Source organism: Engystomops pustulosus, chromosome 6 (assembly GCF_040894005.1).
Source record: "Engystomops pustulosus chromosome 6, aEngPut4.maternal, whole genome shotgun sequence".
NCBI lineage: Eukaryota > Metazoa > Chordata > Amphibia > Anura > Leptodactylidae > Engystomops > Engystomops pustulosus.
In genome coordinates, this window is record NC_092416.1 from 77223980 (window position 1) to 77241189 (window position 17210).

The following is a 17210-nucleotide window of genomic DNA, read 5'->3' on the forward strand; positions in this document are numbered from 1 at the left end:
TGGTAACATTATGTGAGCTGCTGCAACCTTCGAAACCTATTTAGCAATGTCCATGGGTAGAGGTCCCACCAGGCACAATTACATTTGTGGATTTTTCTATAGCCTCTATTTTCAGAATATAGTATATTTACAAATATTTAAAATATATATTGTCAAGTGTACAAAACAATCATCTGAAGATCGACAAAGCGATATAAAGGAGTATCCTGGGAGATGCCTGTTGGTATAGGCAAATGTCGGCACTCCAGGCCAAGAACATACATCTCATCATAAACAGCCCCCTTAGGAGGTGGCATTTCTTAACCTAGACACTTGCACAAACCCGGGCACTTTGTTCATGGTAGGAGCGGGCTGCTGATTTATTATCATTAACAACATGAATCTGACGCTTAGCCAAGCCTTGGTTCATCCTTTCAACTCTGGTACAAGGCCTGAATATTAATCGGCTTCCACTTTCCAGGATGGGAAAAATCATTTGTCGGCAGCCCGACTCCTGCAGCGAGCGAGGTCCGTGGAACTCCGGGATGAAAGAATTAATGAAGTGAGTTTACAGTATACAGAACTGTAATCTCTGCTTGATAAATTTGAACATGGGTCCCTGAAGTACAGATAATTCCACCCTTTTCTAAATGAACAGCTGACCGAAACATGGCTTCTCCCTGACGCCTTAGGAACAGTAACGTCTTTGATCTCTGGAAGCCTCGGACTATCAGAAAGGAGCAGACACACACAGGTCTTGGCCTTAAAACCACAAGATGCTTTTTCCCTATTCCTGTTAACATATTTTTCTACATCTTCTTTTTCTGCTTAGCAAAAGCTTGTACACAACCGGACTGCTGCTCTCCACGGTAACTCTTTTTCGGCTAAAGAAGACTGTATGAGGTAGCAATGGGAAATATCTGAGCTCCTGCCTGCAGCCATGGAGAACTTAGATGACTGCAAAATGGCCACAAATCCACTTAACTCTATCATGTAGAGTAGGGCTAAGCCACAGGAAAAACATGACTGCCATCTATTTGCAGATAGAAAAGCTCCACTCTTTTACATCATTTTGCAGGTAAAGCCCTCATGCACACAAACATTTTCCTCTCCTCAGGTCATATGGCTGTTATTTTCACTGCTGTGTTACACCCCCATGTATTTCTATGGGCTCATACACACAGCTTAGAAATCCTTACCACCGTGATTGAGCCTAGTGCCAGAGAAAAACTCAGAGCAGGTCCTATTCTTGGCTATGTTTACGGCTCTGTTTTCCTATAGAAATCTGTCTGGGGCTGTCAAAAATAGTTGTGACACACAGTGTGTCTTCTATGTGCCGTCCACATTTGAGGATCAGTTGCTAGGTAACACAAATGTGTGACAAAGGATTGGGACAAGCTTCTGACATAATTTGCCAGCTTTAGTTTTTTTCCACAACAACTGATAACACACAGTTTACACACAAGCCTACTTTGTGGCCATATGACAGAGATTACATTCTGTTTACACACGAGATGCAAAAACCACCAATAGAGACATTTTATGTGGTCATATAAGAAAAAGTACTACGTATTTTATGACATTTTTTATACATATAGTATAGTTTAGTTAATAACTATTTCAGATTGTGGATACAGGGGTGAAGACTATTTTGTTTTCCAAAAAGGCGGAGCTCCAAACTGTGTTGCTGGTGGCAGGTTTTGGCATAAGGCCCAGTCAACACTTGCATAGGGGGTTGCCATTAAACTCTCTGTCTTAGGCAACCTTGTGTCTCAAGCTAGCCTTCTGTTTGCCATAGACTTCAATGTATGGAAGGTTACCTTCCAGTACTCCTCAGTTATCTATAGTGCGGAAAAAACAGTCGTCTTCTGCGCTTAATGGAAGGGTGGAAGGACCTGTTGAGTGAAGATCTGCTTAGAAGATCTGTTTTCAGCTTACATAATGCAGACAGATCATGTGTAGTGTAATCAGGGCCTTAGGCTACGCCTATGTATAGCACACGTTCAGCTCACCACTCCCCTCTCCATAGGGATGCCTAGTACCCGGTTGCATCTTTTTCCCGACGTCTGGGAAGCCGGGTGCCAGAGGCATCTGTGGAGACAGATATCCAGCTGCTAATTTTGCGGCCAGATATAGGTTCCCACAACGTTTATGTGAAACGGGTCTTTGCCTAACTCCTTAATAGTAAGTGGACTGGCAGCAAATAAAAGGACTGTGTGCGGTCAGCCCTAGGGCAGTTTCACATTTTGCTTCTGTCTTTTGTCCTCATCCATATTTTTTATGCTCCTTATGCTTTCCTGCACACAAAAAAATGGTTTTGGTTAGAAAACATAACACCTGGTTTCCCATCAACAACAGTGAAAAATGGATCTGTCATCAGTTATTTTTTGTGGACCCATAGACTTATATTGTGTTATGTAATCCACAAATAGGACAGGTTCTAAAATTTTGTGAAAATCAATGTATCACGGATGAGAAAAACAAAACCAATGTGAAAGAGCCCTTTCTCCCCTAATTATGGGATTTTACCAAGGCATAAAATTAGCCAAAACTTCCACCCAATTTTAGCCCAGATTTTACTTGCAAAACTGAAGCTTGAAAAAAACTAAACAAGCTAGACTAAAAGCTTAGACTCTATGGGAGTTATTTATCATTAGACCGGCTCCTTGGGACATTTCTATGTCTATTTTTGGAGCTCCGATGCACATGTTTTCTGTCCTGAATTTTTTTTCAAAAAGTCTCAAAATGCATAAAAAGTCTCAGCACATAGACAAGCAGGGTACTGGAGTAACTATGAGACTTTTTATGACATTTTTTGCAAAAGTCACAAGTCATGAATCCGGCTCTGCACAGTGTTGCTTTAGCAGTAGTTCTATGTTTACGCAAGATTAATGGAGAGGTGTATGTAGTCCTGTGAGACAAACAACCTAAATGCAACTACTTTTAGACTTTTTTTGCGCCAAAAAAGCCCTGGAAAACCAATGATAAATAACCCCCTATGTGTGTTACATGTTGATTCAGGTAGGAAACAAAGCTAGTTTTCCCAGCATTGATGGCAACCCATGGCTCTCCAATTGATGAAGGACTACAACTCTCAGCATACCCTAGCAGTCAGGGTACGCTATGAGCAACTGCTTGAATGCCTTAGCATGGGAGACCACAGCCCTAGACATTGTCATCATTTCATTTCCCAGCTCCTGCACATTTCCCTGTGTCAATTATATTAAGTGAAATCTTTATGTACTTGTATGAATTAATGGTTATGGACAGAAATTACAACTCTACTAAACTGCCATCCCTTCAGATTCCCATTTTCAGTGACATTCAGGCAAATGTAAGACGTGCTCTCAGGAGTCTCCTGCTTCGTGAAGTACAATTGGCTTGTTTCTCTGTTAACGAAGCTGATGATATAATGACTTTATTATTGATACATTGATGGATGTATTGTTACATTGTTACAATTCTTGCTCTATTGTTAGAGGATTGTTTATGAGCAATTCTGATTGCAGGAATGGAAGGAATATTTCATAATAGGATTCAACAATATCCAAGTAACCTTAGACCCTGACCTATTTTAATCTTCTGTTCACTATGACTGTTTGCATAGTGAGGGCACCCTAATTTCACCAGATGGCTTTCTTTGTGCTATCTTTATAAATTTGCTAGGTTACCCAAAAACTACAGTGGTGAAAGCCATACCAGCTGCTATGGGACCCGCAGTGTGAGGGGGCCCCAGGGTCGAACCTGACATACTAAAGAATGGAGGATGTGCATGGTGCATGGTTATGGTGTGGTGAGACAGTATATGCTGGGGAATGATATCCAGCCATAAATTGTATTTGTGTGCAAAGGACCTAAGAGTGTATAAATGTGTATACAAGTATGTATATTTTCTGTGGGAGTAGGGGGGCCTCGTTCAAAAGTCTGCTATGGGCCCCGCCTCTCTTAGTTACGCCCCTGGACCTATCTCACACTTGCTACTCAGAAATTACTCCCAATGTGCATAACTTTTAAAATAAAAAGCTATTACTTTGGCATCTAATGTTCTAGAAAGTAGTAGAATCTTTTGCTTGTTTGCTGTATATTAATGTTGAAGTTGAATATGCTAACTTAGATTAGATTCTTCAACATACTTTTATATGAAAAATATTAGAAATAATCTGATAATAGCAACCGTCAAGTCTTGTAAAAGGGAATATAAGCATATAAGCCACTGGTAACAGATTGTGTAGATCTAAGGGCTCTTTCACATTGGTGTTATTGTTCAGCTTCAATTGCGCATCCATTGTGTTGTGTCTCCATTTTTCTTCTGTTTTGCCTTCCGTGAACGGCATCAACAAAAACTGGAAGTTTCCTAAATTTTTCCACGGACCACGAATCAGTGAAAATGCAAGCCAATGTGAAAACACCCATACAGTACAAATCAATGGCTTTGTAAGGCATCCGTGAAAATCACTGAACCATGGACATGAAAAACAACACCAATGTGAAAGAGCCCCAACTCTTGGCACCCACTTTGTTTATCAGGCACAGTGCCTAACATTTAGTAACGTGTCTGTTATAGCTCAAACATTATCATAAATGGGTCTGAGATATAATAAAAGACACGTTTACAGCTAAAAGTACAATGCTGTACTTTGTAAACATTAAAGGGAACATAATTCTCAATATTCAATTAGCTAAATGGCAGGGGTGCTAGGATCTGGACCCCTGCCAATCTCATGTATACAACCCTTTTAATGCCAGAATTGATGTGGTATTGTACTTTCTCATATTTTCATACAAATCACCATAGAGTCCAAACAGGTGACTGTCCGTTATTATAGAGCATTTGATAATCCAGGTACCATTGATACATATGCACAGACATTTTACTCTACATACTGTATATCCATGTTAATGATGTAAGAAATTAGTAAAGGAAGTAAATATCGTGTTCATTGGCAGATGGCTATTTCTAATTGTATGGACGTAATCTGGAGGCCTGCACACAGCCGCAGTGGTGAAGAACAATAGGCGCTGTTTAATGGCTTCTAGGAGATCAGAGGACGGAGCGCTGGGCCCAGATCTTTGTCCCACATATATTAAATAGCACTTAGTCTTTTTTTTTCCTCGGCTATTGATTTGTATTAGATTGGCTGAGCTATTATATGCCAATTAAAGTTTCAGACACGGCATCAGATAAATCGGCACATTTTAATTTCAATTAGTGCTTTATAAGAACGGCGGAACATCTGCTCCGAAAATACAGTGTGCAAAAAACTTCTTGTAGTTGACTCGTTCACGTCCAACAATGAGCAATCCTCTAAGTAAGGTTGTTCTTGGCATTCTGTATCTTATCATACAGATTCTTAGGTGGGGAGATATAAAATATCCATAGTATCAACTTGTGATTTTCTACTTACTTTACCACACACTTATTCATTTGATGCCCAAGTAAAGGTCATGCGTTTATGAGTTAATGTCCAGATTCTGTACAACGAATCTCCCTCACATGTTACCTCTGTGTGCACAACAGGTTGTGTACACACTGATGAACAGTGTCTGGTCCCCATAAACATTTGGCTCTTCCAGTCTGCGTTACACAGCCTGCGGGCTGCACGGACCCCCACAGTCCATTATTACAGAGCTGCTTTCTGCTGCTTGCAGCATTTCTCATTACTCCTCCGGTCATTATAATTAAACAGAGATTTCCTTTTACCTCACAGTGGGGACTTACTGTAAATTTGCTGATCCAGTGCTCATCACTGTGTTATCAGTCTGCCCCCTAAGAACCTGGGTACTCATAAAACCCTGTTACTTCTGTATGCACACTGCAGAAATGGGGAACACACCATAAATTTGGTAGGGAAAAGAAACAAAATGCAGTATAAACAATATAAAAAATTTTGTGCATTAAAGTTTAGTTTTTCAAAGACTGATTACTGATATTGGTTTGTGTAGCAGAAAAAAAACCTCATGCTGTCCTATAGATACAAAGTCTTCAGTGTAAAAAGATAAAGCTCAAGTGACAAGCCGGCCGCTAAAGTATGAGCATTCCTTGTGACAGTACCTAAATGAAATGTCATCATGCATTGACCCTCCTGCTGTCCCTTAATTCTGTGCCGATCGATCTGTATCCACAACCAAGGACACCAGCTGCAGCGGTACATGACAGGGAAGGGAGACAGAGGCTTTTGCTTTAGCGGTTGGGACACCACTGTGTACACTGGATGGATAAGATGTTACAGCCTGACTAGCCAATGATGTGACATGTGACACTCCTTGGAGTTGCAGCCTGTCATGTGTTTCCAATTATAGGCTGAGGAGAAAATATGACTATGGGGAATTTGCGTAAATTTCTTCTAATAAGACTTAGATGCACTGTATTGTATTTGTCTTTTAAGAGGCTTTTTTATATTGCTTTTCCTGCCCGGCTACTAAGTAGAGGGTGATTTATGAAAATTGCTGGCGGAGACATGGAAATGTATTTGTCGTACATTTACCAGAGAGGCATTAATGTGTCAAATTGTGTTTGTCTTGGGTGAACATAGGTGGAATGGGCACAAGAATAAAAACCTGGCTTCTGTATAGTGCCAATACCACACTACAAATCTCCCATACCCCTTCCAGATCAGCGATTTCTGATCATGCACTGTAGATAACACAGTAGGGGGAGGAAGTTTAATCAAGTGCACCAAGAAAAATCGTGTTGCCCACTATTGGACCTCAAAACTATTTCTGTGGAACAAGTCAAGAATTTTAATCTGTTTTTGAGCTAAATATATGGGATGAATATTAATATAAATGGGTCATAATTACAAGTGGGAGTTGTCCCCTCCATACATATCTGACCTACTCGCCCCATGCATTTTCACACATAATCTCTGCTTCACTCTTCAACTATCAACTCTTCTTACAACTGTTTCAAAGACATTTACCTATGTATCCCCCATACTCTGGGACTCTCCACCAAAACACCTATACACATAAAACTTATTCCACACTTTCCAACATGACCTGAAGACCCGCTTGTTTACAAGTGCCTCCAATATACAATAACTCCTCTGTTGCTCCTTCACCTAGTCTTTCCTTATACCTTCCCATAAATACTTATGTGAATTTTAAAAGTAAAACATTTTTTTCAAATCTACAGCACAATGGAATCAATGGGACTCCATAAAGAATAATAATATTAATAAAATATAGTAAAATATGCATGGAAGTGCTGGCCTTCCTCAACAGCCAGGTCATAGAAAGGGTTCCCAAAAAGTGACAGAGCGCACCATCAACTATTCTGAGCAATTGCAGTATGTATCTTGGACCTATTACCCAGCATGGCCACACGTGTGTGTAGGATACCAGGAACTACTGACCCACTGCACCATCTTATGACAAGATTTCTTTGTGAGTCAATGCAGAATATTATTATGCATCTTTGCACTTAGGAAGGAATATGGAAAGTACAGAACTTTTTCTTCCCCTTCTTTTCTTTCAGATGAATAATGTCAGAGTCATTCTGCAGCATGTGGGGGATGAAATCTGACAGCAATTACACTGACATACAAGATTTTTCTCCTTGCCATGTAGCACTTCCGTTTGGTGGACTGAAAAGCAGAATTAGCATATTTCCTTGGAGTAGCGAGACTATACAACGTATAGGGATCTGCTACCACGAACCATTAAAGCAATGCCAACAGGCTGGGGACATCTTCTAGTGCCAAGCATGAAGCAATGCTTCTCGTATGTGTGACAATAGAGATGGGAGGGCACACACTGCCCTGTCAGTATTAAGTGTCCACGTTCAGTTTTAATTAGCCCCTTGGCGGTCTTTTTAAAAGGTCGGGTGCAGCACAGATCCTGCTCTCCCCTCCCCCCACCTCTGCCCCACACCTCTGAAAAGACATTCAAACTTCTCAGAAGGAGAGGAGCTGAAAAGGGGAACCTTGTTATTTGGAAAATGTCAGATGGGCGAGGATGACTAGAGAAAAGGAAGTGAACTTTCCCAGCTGCAAGTTCCTGGAGGGGGGAGTAGAAGGCCGTCGCGTATTGCCAAATTTTTTTTCTAGGGTAGAATGTCATTCGATCATAGCTCGTGAACTTTTCATCCACACAAGTAGCAAAAATCTGTCTGCTCTTTGTCAGGAACAACAATATAGAGGGATCTACACTTCAGCTTGGAGCTGGTGTGGGTCACTCTACCAATCAAATTCATTTGACAAGTTTTGGCAAGGTAGGTTAGGGCTGGAGTTATGCACAACATTTTACAGTTTTTTCCATTATGTTTATATTGGATTCAGTAGAATTTTTTCTCAAGACCACTATAGCCGTCTGTTACCGTACAGTCTACAGAAAATGATGGAAATGTCTACATAAATGTTTTTCACATGGAAGATCATGAGTACAGGTATTGTAGAACTGCTTAATGGCTGTAGAAATAAACCTTAGTTTAGGTCATCAATATCAGATCAGTAGGTTCAGACATCGTACAAATCATCTGTTTTCAGTTGCCTCCATTGCCGAAGATATACAGTGTATGGAGACAAAAGCTTTTTTCTTCTGTACGGCATTATTCTGGACAGATTTTTTAGCATTTGGAAACAAGGACCATACAATTGATGCTATTCACAAAAAGAACACATCTTTCCAATCTAGTTTTTCTCTATGGGATCCACTCCTAGTTTTGGATTACAAAAACTGATGATAAATATTCCAGAATACTGCCATGTAAAAGTGGCCTAAACTAGTGACAAAGCCTTATGTTACAGAATTCATTCACACAGCAATGAGGGATGAATTACCAAATGAACTTCATGATTCAATGGTCATAGCCATATTTTCCTAATTTCTGGACTAGAGAATGACAGAATAATAGATCTTTACTGCACTAATGGAGGATTATTTTTTCTGTTCAGAGAAATTCTTCTCCCTCTGTACAGTCTCTGCATGGCAGAACATACAGGGACTGCAGTTTTCTTTATTCTTTTCATGGAACATAAAGCAGCATTCACATTGCGCTGGAACAGCTGCTTCGCCGTCCCCATCACTTTTAACTTCCGTTCTCACTAATAAATCCTTCTCTGTATTATGAAGCAGTGAGTACGACTCCTGCCAATGTATTATTCATGGATCTTCGTTAGCTTGTATACACGGAGGTCTGTTTACAACGCTGTTCCGGAAACACTAACATCTGATCGTTAATTATAAGGCGGTATTTATAAAGACAATAAAATGTAGATGATTTACATGCCAGGGGACAATAAACTGTGCTGCAATCCTGTATGGGACAGTTTAGTTGTCTGAACACTTGTATGCTAAACCACAGGATGAGATTATTCTGAAGACAGTAAGCAGGTCACCTGTATGCTCTTGGTTAAAGCGAACTGGAATCATGGCATTATTGTAATTCATGTGAATGACCACAGCTCTCCTGTCCAATATTCACAGTATCATATGAGTATTGAGATAGAATTATGGTCAGAACAGAAGATAAGTGCATTATTGTATGGGAAAAATCTGGTTACGAGATTAACACACAGGTGCTCATACTTTCGAGCAGTGCCATGTGGGGGGCACCTGTCATTAGGCAAGTTGAGTCTCTTGCTTCAGGCAGTACCACTTGGAGGAAAGTGGGTGGAAACAGCAGTTTCTGCAAAGCAGGATCTGACTATTAATAATAGTGACTCATCACATCTGCATGTACCACCTACCTAATATAAAATAAGGATTCCCCCTGCCTGTCCCCAAAGTGCAAACCACCCACATTTTACTGCATTATCCCAACTCCCAACCCCCGCCCCCGCCCCACCCCCCGCCGTCACCACCAGAACTTCATATTGGCTTTATGCAGCTACTTCTTGTACATTGACCAGGTTTACTTAAATAAAAGTTTTTTTGTACAAATCCCAGAGCCTGGTGCCTCCTGGTATCTCCATGTGATGATGGGGATGCTATATTAAGTAAGTTGTCTCATTCTTAATTGATCATGCTGATGTCTGTGGCTTTTAGTTTGCACAGTGATGTTTCCTCATTTAGTTGACAGCTGCACATGAACGTTCTGTGTTAAGAACATAATTATCAAGACTGCCACAACAGGGTCTATGTGTTCACAGCAGCATTGCCAGATAATGAGGAGGCTGAGCACTGAGCTTATAGACTCCAAAACTAAATGCATATACTGTATATAGATATATTTTCAGCACAGCCAAATTTGTTAAGTTGCCATAATTGTGATAGGACATATAAGGTAAAAGATGTTACCTGCAGTCCTAAATAACACCCCACACCTCATATAACACACAGGGCACATTTACTTACCAGTCCGAGTCGCGATCCCCGATCCAGATTGTCCGACGATGATGCACTGTGCCGCGATCCACTTAGATTGTGCGCCCGATATTCTTCAAGTCCGACAGAGTTGACCTTCTTCTTTCTGGTGTATGTAAGTGCATGTCTTGCTGTCTTGCGACACAATTTAAGATTTAAATCCCGTGCTTGGTCCAAATCAGTCGGATTGTCCGACGGCCCGCCCCCTGATTTGTATCGCATGAAAGCCAGCGCCGATGTGCCAAAATCCCATCGCATGAAACACAAACCCCTTTTAAATGCGGAAATCATTGGAACACCCGATAAAAGTGCGGTCTGCGTCCCCTTAGTAAATGAGCCCCACAGTGATCATTTTGTGCACAAACAATATAGTAAATGTGTCCTGCCGTCCTATGCAACCATAGATAACACACAGTAATAAGTATCTGGATAGAAATAGTGTGGTATATTTTATATGCAGTTCTATGTAACACCACAGATAATACACAATGATAAGTCTAGATAGTGGAAGATGTTTCCTACAGTCCTATGCAATACTACAAATAACACACAGTGGCACATATAAGGACACATACACACAACCTTTTCGTGGCCTATCTGAAATTGGCAAGTGACTGCCGCTCTCCACGCCAATGTCCATTCCTGGCGTGGTGATGCGCGGTGTGTAATTCAATGCGGTCACGCGCCAATTCGCAAGATTTACCGACTGTCGACTCCAACAGGTTTGCTACATTTATTTATCTCATACAGTTTTTACTGGTGCATATTTGGCACAATTTTAGACAAAGGCAAGTCTATAAACTTCTAGACCTCTTCCTGGATGTGTTATTTCTGACACCTATTTGTTCTGCTTGTGGTGCACCAAATTAATTATGGCCATGTCCAAAAATAGACAAGCAGTCCGAGGTTATGTACAAGATAAGTTCTTTAGCTTTGTTCTTAGGTTTAATTTGTATGTCCAGATTTTTTTTTGTCCCTATAACAATTGGATTTTCAAAATTGTGTGCTGTCATGGGAACAAAGATTATCAATAAAGCTTCATTGTACACATCTTACAGCTGATCATTGCAGCCTGGGACTATAGTAAAGTGTCCAAAGAGCTTCACCTTGGGTCACAGTGGGCAGAGAAGTCCGTCTGTAACTGGGGGTCTTCTATAAGTTGGCGGTCGCCTGTATAAGCAAACTGAAACACCACAGTAAAGTCAGGTGCCAAAACACAGCTTGCACCACAAATTAGTACATTTCCTGCAGTGATTACCGAGTATTCCCAGTCCTATATAAGACCACAGGTATAACTGGTATTAAATGGAATGTGAAGATTGGCGGGATAGATTGTGTCACCCAGCATCCACAAACAAGGATGACTTTTTAATAATCTCTATTTGATACTTTCCAACATTAGCAAAAATAAAAACTCTCGCTTGACGTCGTCTTTTCTGTTTATAGAAATTCTATAACAAACCCTTTTAATGCGCCAATGTTATTGCTTTGTCTGTAAAATAACGGCAAATGAAAGGATAATGGGCACTTTGGCCACTGGCACAGACCCCGGCCTCGGCCCCCGCTTTATGGAGTGCTTGAATTTCGGTTTACAGAGTTATAATTACAGAGCTGCCGTTGAATTAGGCACTGGCAATGAGACACGAGCAGTATAATTAACAGCATTTCTTTATCCATGTGGCTTAATCTTTTCCTATATATACATACACTGAAACATACAGATATATACAGTAGATGCAGTCTATACATGAATAATATATGTGAATATGGCACCAAGCTGCATGACTTACAGCTTATTTGTCTTAAAATGCAGTCTATGTGATCTATAATATGTGTCATATTGGAAACAACCTTACTATATACTGTATAAAAAAAGCTGACCACAGGTTACACAAATTACTGCTAATGTGATGTCCACATCACTGGAAATCTACCATTTGATTTCATCCATTATGAACCAAAAAAACCTTGAGAATGCTGTAGCTACACTGATGCAGAAGCATATCTTGTTTAATCCCTGAGCTGAATGGTTTTGCTGGCAAAAAAAAATATTAAATTCAGGACCTTGGGAAAACTGGGTGCCTACATAAACACATTACACACGGAGCTTCATGAACTGTCCAGACAGGACTAATCAACCTGAGCTGGATAACTCATACACAGCAGCTGGGGGATGGTGCGTCGATTGAATACTTCTGCCTGTCAGGCACAACACAGTGATTGATCATTCTCAGAAGAAGTGCAGAACGAATGTTAGAGGAGAAGCGCTGAGCCCCGGCACACAAGCGACAGAGCTTCATTATCATATTGAAATGGATTATACAAGATATCAGTGTAGCTACAGCATTCTCAAGGTATGTTTGGTTCATAATGCATCAAATCAAATGGTTGGTTTCCTCTAAAAGGGATGAATGTAATAGTATTACTGTGTAAATGTATCCACTCAAGCTGTTGAGTAGTTACATTAATACACTATTACCATTACAATCAAACATTTGAGAGCAACCAGAAAGCAGAACATATTACTCAGCTTTGTCACAATGTTCCCCAAGGGAGACAATAGTCACAGTGTCCCCCGCAGTAGCCAATAGTCAGTGTCCCTCACAGTAGCCAATAGTCAGTGTTCCCCACAGTAACCAATAGTCATGTACAGCTCACACCAAGGGGAAAAGGAGAGCTGTTGCTTTGAGGATACGGGGAAAGGTATCGCAGTACTCTGCCCCTATTATTGAATGTGTGGTATCACAGCGACTACAGACATTTTCTGGTATTCCCCACTAACATGCTGTATAGTCTATGCTGTTAGAAAAAAAAGCTGCTTCTTGTAGAAAAACACAAAATATTCCATCTGCTGGAGAGTGAAATCTTGTGATGCTTTGGGAAATAAGAACTATCTGCAGGTTATGCACTTGTGTTCTCAGCCTTTGTTGATAGAGAATACACGGGAAATTCTGGACCAGACATGTCTGAAAATGTTTTTTAACGTTACAGATCTTTTTAAAGTTACAGGAAATGCCCTGCACCTTATTGGTGAATAAATAATATTAATAATTTTACAGACATAAGAGCACAACCTCATGAAACTGCTGCAAAAAGTCAAACCTTACTTCTTCAAGGACGTAACATGACACTTAAAGGGGTATTCTCATCTGGGCATTCACATTCAGTTTGATAAATCTTCCATATACAAACATTTCTTCAATTAGATGTTATTAAAAAAAAATGTTACTGTTTGAAGATAATTTCTCATAAATGTAGCCATTGTGTCCCTTAGAAAGGGACAGCCACCTCTGCTGGAGGGATTGCACAAAGAAACAAAAGGTTATTGTATATAAGATGTCCGAGGAGTTACTATATGTCACACAGCCGTCCTGTGTTAATGATCGCTGAATCCAGGTGGTCAGGAAGGACTCTATAGCGCATATCTGGCCACTGTTGCCAAAATGTGATGTGGTCGTATCCGAGAAAGCTATCTCGTTTCTAAGGGACAACATGGCTACATTTATGAGAAATTATCTTCACACAGGAATTTTTTTTTTTAATAACATCTAATGGAAGAAATGTTTATATATGGAAGATTAGTGAAACTGAATTAGTGCCCAGACGAGAATACCCCTTTAACTCCCAGAAAACGTGAACACATTGTATTCATAATGATATATGACCCCTTTTACAGGATAGGCAATAATGGTATGATCAGCGATCACAGAAGTCCAAATGAGCAACCCCTGCTTTATTCACTGCCATAGGATATTGGGAGATTTCAGGGGCACCCTCATGCAAAGCACAGCTTTGTATGCCAGAACAAGGAGTCTATGGCTCCTGCTCTAACATGACTTTTAACTGTGCTTGAATGCAATGGTGAAGCAAAGAGCCAATGGAACTATTCATCACCCCTGAGTCTTTGCCACAATGTGATATTGTCCTGGATTCAAAGCCACAGAAGAGGAAAAAGCAAGGTTTCTGCGGGGGAACAGCTCCTGCACTTTGTATGCCTCTTAAAGTTGGGAGGTATGTTTGTTGGACCCCCAAGCAATCACGTCCATTATTTTAGGGGCAAAGCATGCCCTGCCTGAAATCTCTTAGTGGTCAGGATGTTTTTATTTTATGTTTTTCTTTCATGTCAGAATGTAACTAGTTTCCTTTTACAATGGATTATTAAAAGGTAATGATTTTTATTTTGTTGGATTTGTGGGTGCGGCAACACCAGGTCTCTAAAGCTTCAGGCAGAAGAGGGCTGAGGTATTAGTAATAGGTGACCAGGACATCACTACAAGATTATGCAGTAAATTAATATGAACTATAAGATGTCTGTGTGGAAAGCTGGCCAAAAAGTAAGCATGAGCAGGATTCTCACCCACAAAATGGAGCAACGTAGAATATGTAGTGGTTTCTGTTATTGGTATGACTGAACCCGAAACTGAAGCTGGGAAAATACTTTTAAAACTAACTTATACATTTCTTTCATGTATATACCATTGTATCGCTTTGTTGCTTTGTTTTTTTCTTGCACAGATATGATACAAAATTAAACACTTCCATCACGTCTCTAGTCTAGAAGATTTCTTCCTGGCCCACTAAAATGTGACAACTTGGCAATCCATCATACGATAAAATAACGTGGCTGGCAGTGTCAGTTGTATCGCCTGAGTATCAGTTTCATAGAGTTGCAACCTTTGTTAGGCCCCAGGATGGAACTACAGGAATGAACAGCATTCTTGATTGCTGAAGGAAGGGTCAGTCTGTTAGGTCAGTGAGAGGACAATCCCCTTATAGACTTATATTTGGCCGATCCAAAATATTACTGCAAAACTCTGGCCATGCTAATCAGTGTCTGCATCTTCTCGATATCCTTCCAGCGGTTTCTCAGCGTAAGTCTCGTTTTCTCTCTCCCTGTGAGCGGAGCCTTCCTCTCCCCTGACGACCAATTAAATGTGTGTATGCTGCAGGTTCTGCCAGCGATATACAACATGAGGTGGATTCAACCTGTCCCCCTGCCCAATGCACCAGCAGCTCCCTCAAGCACAATATATTTGACCTGCTCCCCTAATGACTATAATTGCTCCCCAGTATCTCCAGGCTCTTCACCACCATAGAGGTTTTATACTGGAATCTAACAGAGATTTATTAAGAGTCTGGAAACTTAAGATGCTGCTGTCTACGAATGAATAACTTACAAGTTACAGATGCATTGTATCCCTTCTAATTGAAATTGCTGCAAGGAAAGTATGGGAAGGGGATCAAGTGATTACTAAAAACACACATATTCTATCCCTACAAGAATACAATGGCCCAGATATATCATTGTGTCTGCACGTTGAGTTTTTTAAAATACATTTGCACTAAAAAGAACATTGTCGGAGTTTGCACATGTATTTATGAAGTGTTTGTGGCACTTTTATATTGCGGTTGCATTTTGTCCCTCACTTTAGAAAACTGTACACCAATAGAGGCGTGGTTGTGATTAGTTGGAGTTTGCAACACATTTATTACTGCGGCTTGACAAACTGTGTTGCACGAGGTATAATGAAAGGTCACCAAAAAGAAAAAGATGCAACTTCACCCACACTTTCCATAGCAGTGCCGATACTTGAACACCATGTGCCACTATTGAATTATCAGGCGCAACCTATATTGAATGAGACAGTGGCTTCTGTAAATTACAAAATGAGCCCCTGCACCGCATGCTTCCAGTGAATTGAGTCCCTGAACCTATCATTTCAGAATTCACTGATTCACCCCTGACTCAATATTATCATACAAAAAATAATTTAGAACCTTGGCTTTGTGGGGCCAGATGTGCCTGACTGGTTTCCCTCAAGGCTGTGGCCACATGAGTCTGAATAGTTGCGATATACGTATGGCAGGAAAAAGACAACTACATAAAAAGTATGCATGGGTTAAAATAGGAAAATATTCTGCTAAAAATGCAATCAAAATTGGAAAAGCCTTCGCCTCCTGTTGTTTGTCACGTTGCATCTTTTTATGTCACAATTATTTCCTTCAGAAAAAAAAGAGATAATTTTGTGCAGATAATGTGTGAATGGCAGATGGAATGGAACAGATAGGAAAATGGCAGAAATTTGCTGCATAATCTTGTAGTGATGTCCCGGTCACCGATTGCTAATACCTCAGCCCTCTTCTGCCTGAACTCCCCATAACAAAATTATTTAAATATTTGTAGAAGGACATAGAAGCTTTAAAGACCTGTTGTTGCCGCATCCAGAAGTAAAAATCATGAACTTTTAATAAATAAGCTATTGTAAATAGGAAACTAGTTACATTCTGACATTAAAGAAAACATAAAAAAACACAGTGGCAGCCCATTTAACCTGAGTGAAGTTGCCCCCCCCCCCACCTTGTTCAAACCAAACAAAATTGGTGTCAAACGTTTGTGCTGCAAAAATTTTTGTTTGTGCCGCCATCGTTTTCGAGATTTTAATGAAAGTTTCCAGAGGTCATCTGAGGTCACCAGCCCCCCCCCCCCACATTGCCCAAATCAAACAAAACTGGTGCCGAACAATTCTGATACATTTGTGCTGGTTTGTGCTGTGCAAATTTTTGTTTGTGCTGCTTCTGTTTTGAATATATGAACAAAAAATTAAAGTTCAAAAGTTCAAGCAGCCCCCCCAAATTAACCAAATCAAACCAAACTGGTCTCAAACGTTAGTGCTACCTTTGTGCTGGTTTGTGCAGCAAAAATTTTTGTTTGTGCCGCTATAATTTTTAAGGTATGTTCAGGTGTCTGAGGTGTTTAGGATGAACTGGTAAAAAACAAACCTACTGACACTTCCCTGGTTTGATCACCAGGGGGAGCTAGAAAACACATTGTACTTTGGAAGAAATGAACTCTGATGACCTCTGCAAAAAAGTATGAATATATTAAAAATTATAGCGGCACAAACGAAAATTTTTGCTGCACAAAC

At 40.3% G+C, this 17210-nt stretch overlaps 1 protein-coding gene across 2 annotated transcripts in view; it reads right to left on the reverse strand.

The window, feature by feature from the left end:
- Positions 1–17210, reverse strand: part of KIRREL3 (kirre like nephrin family adhesion molecule 3) — a 535939-nt gene that overhangs the window by 206888 nt on the left and 311841 nt on the right. The gene's annotated exons all lie outside the window — the stretch shown is intronic.